This window comes from Fulmarus glacialis, unplaced genomic scaffold (assembly GCF_000690835.1).
Source record: "Fulmarus glacialis isolate BGI_N327 unplaced genomic scaffold, ASM69083v1 scaffold6087, whole genome shotgun sequence".
Classification (NCBI taxonomy): domain Eukaryota; kingdom Metazoa; phylum Chordata; class Aves; order Procellariiformes; family Procellariidae; genus Fulmarus; species Fulmarus glacialis.
Window position 1 is genome coordinate 11,916 of NW_009223710.1, and position 2,923 is coordinate 14,838.

General features: G+C 45.1%; 1 protein-coding gene across 1 annotated transcript in view; it reads left to right on the forward strand.

Moving 5' to 3' along the window:
- Nucleotides 1–2,923, forward strand: part of LOC104079746 (L-xylulose reductase-like) — a gene marked incomplete at its 5' end in the record, with an annotated part of 47,260 nt that overhangs the window by 11,843 nt on the left and 32,494 nt on the right. The gene's annotated exons all lie outside the window — the stretch shown is intronic.

Genomic DNA, 2,923 nt, shown 5'->3' on the forward strand with positions numbered 1-2,923 from the left:
CTCCAGCCGCCCCTCTCAGGGGCATAGTTCACTTCGGAAAGTGCGTATTAGAGTTTAGCTTAGTCCCAGGTTTGGCCTGGGCGGCTAAGTGGCCAGCTGATATGAAATGATTGTTCTCTTCTTTCTAGCGTTGCTTTGGAGACTCATATAATGCAAAAAAAAAAAAAAAAAAAAAAAAATCCTTCTTTTTAAACCTTTTCATGTTTTTTACTATGCATTCAGATTTCTGTTAAATTAGTATTTAATGATATAAAGGCACATTTACTGCAGTGAGATTTGGCTATTATTTAGTTTAACAGGGGGCATTTTTAAAGCAATCAATATTAGCTGGTCTGTGCAGTATATTGTTCTAAGGCGCGATTTTTTGTATTCAAGTTGCTCCAGTGACATCTGTGAGCGGTGAAAAACAGTTGGATGTAGTGTTAAAAAAAAATAAATTAGTTCATTGCATTTGAACCTAAATGTTGCCATTTTATATTTACTGGTGTGCTTAGTTTTTGACAGTGTTTTTATACAAACACCCACATAAATGCCCCTGAAAGAAAAGTACTGCACTTAATAGAGAATCATGGTTGGTAATTATAATGGCTCTAATCCAAAGCCCATTGAGGTAAGTGGGAACTGCTCATATACTTTAAGTTAAATACATGTATAAGTGTTGATACAACTGGGTCTTTGTTTTCCTTGATAGGCAGATGTAAGCAAAGGTCGTCTTCCAAAATTTCCCCCTGCCTTGTAAAATTCTGAAGACAATTCTCGGGTGTAAATCAGGGCCAGTTCAAATGATATCAATACAGTTCTCTTGGCTGAAGAGCTCATTTCGGCAATAGCGCTGGGTTCATTGCTTATAGGCAGTAAAACGTGGCACAATAACACCACCGGTTTGATAATGCTCTGAATTTATACAGACTTCCATCCCAAGGGCCTTTAAGCATAACCTAAGGAGAATTTACGGGAAGGAATTCACTTGCAAATCCTCATGTCATTTGTTTTGCATTTGGCAGCTCTTTGTTACCATAACATAAATAATTGTGGATGAATGTCATTACTTTGATTAAGTGCTACAAGTCCATACATTGGCTAGCCATTATTGTGGTGAATTGCTATAATGGCTTCAGACTTGACATTCACCGCCACATTGTAAGGTATGCATCTCACTGACGTACTATCATCGTTATCGTGGATAAAGTGCAAGAAGATACTTGTCTTCATTAAATTTTCTATTAGACCATTGATAATTAATACATATCTCATGTTTCATCTCGAGTCGTTTTTCTGGGGAGTGTTGCTGTTAAGCGACTCAGGGCTAGAGCTTTTTGGCTTGAAATCCCTGCCTTGTGTGCATGATCTAATTTATTGACAACGCTCTGCAAACTCACAGGCTTAAGGAGAGCTCAATTTTGGATAAATCTTCAAGAAAAACAATTAAGGATTTAAACATTTTATTATTTTTCTGGGCTCACAAACCCTTTTCTCTCAGCTCCCACGCTTGCATCATTTTGTGTCATGCTCTGGAGGGCTCGGTGGAGTTCTCACATCTCTCTGGCTGGCTTTTCACCCAGAGGTTAATGTGCAAACATTGGTGAACTCATCAGGAGCTCTTCCAAGGGATCCTAGAGGGGCTTGTATACTATCACTTGGACTGCTGGTGAACAGTTTGTTGCAGCTCCTACCTAAAGTGCAAAATAACAAACTTTAGCTAATTTGAAACATGAACTGCAGTTGGCACTGGAACTCTAACCAATGTTCTCGCTTTCTCAGTAGAAAGACAAAGGGCTGAACAGGCTGCTGAGGCTGAACTCCCTTTCCCTGTCTGGAGATGGTTGCAGGTTAGCACCAACAGGCACTGGCAGGGTGTTGCAGGAAGCTGAAGTTCATTGCCCTGGTGCCGGGTGTCTTTGGGAAGAAGATTTTCAGCCAGCAAAGGTTGTGCTGTGACTTTTGCAAGCTTCAAATTAACTTTAAAAACAAAACCCAGACAGAAAAAAAAAAAAACCCAGACTTTTAAAAAAAAAAAAAATAAAAATGATCTCTTAACTAAGCAGCCTTCAGTGTTTGGACTAGAGCTTGTCTCGCTCCGATCTGTTTGCCCCCAGGCTCTGCCTTTGAAGGGCTGAGTGGGCAAAGCAAAGAGGAGAGAGTTTACCTGCACACAGACTGATGTGGGGCTTGGACCCTGTTTGGAGACACTGCCTTGTGCCCACGCGGACCCCGGCTCTGCCCCTTGTTGCTCCTTGTCCCCCTTGGACCCCTCTGCCTCCTCTGAGAGGCTGGTGGAAGAAGCTGTGCTCATCGGTACTCACTCTGTGGTACAGGAGGGGCTCAAGACTAAGCAGCCCAAGGGAGTATGTCACTTGGTGCCAAGTCCCCGGGGTGACAGGCAAACACCCTCGCGGCACTTCGGTTTGCATGGCATCCTCACTCAAAGGCAGGGCTGACCATGCAGCAGTGCTTCTGTCTGATGGGATCAAGCTTCACATTTGGGTTGAGATCTGTGCCTCGCTGCATGGCAGCTGCTCCCCGGGTACAGGGTCGCAGCCTGCCTTGTGCAGAGGGGAAGGTTCGTTGCTACAGTCGTGGGTCTCTTCTGGCAACACAGCCCTAAAGCAAGTGGAAGCGGCGATTTCCGCTTGTAAGGGAAAATCAAAGCTCGAGAGGGATGCAAGAAAAGCCTTTTTCCCTTCATTAGCACAGAAGACCTGGTCGCGGCGGGGGGGAAGAAACTTTTGGGAAAAAAGCGCCTTTCTGGAGGATGCGGGTGAAGGTGCGAAACGGCAGCATCTGTATTTGGTGAGGTGGTGCGGAGCGGTGCGGAGCGGTGCGGGCGGCGGGCGAGGCGCCGTTCCCGGCGGTACCTCTAGGAGGAAACCTCAACCTGTGTTGTGCCTGCGGGGGCGCGGGGTCCCCCCCCCCCTCTTTTCAT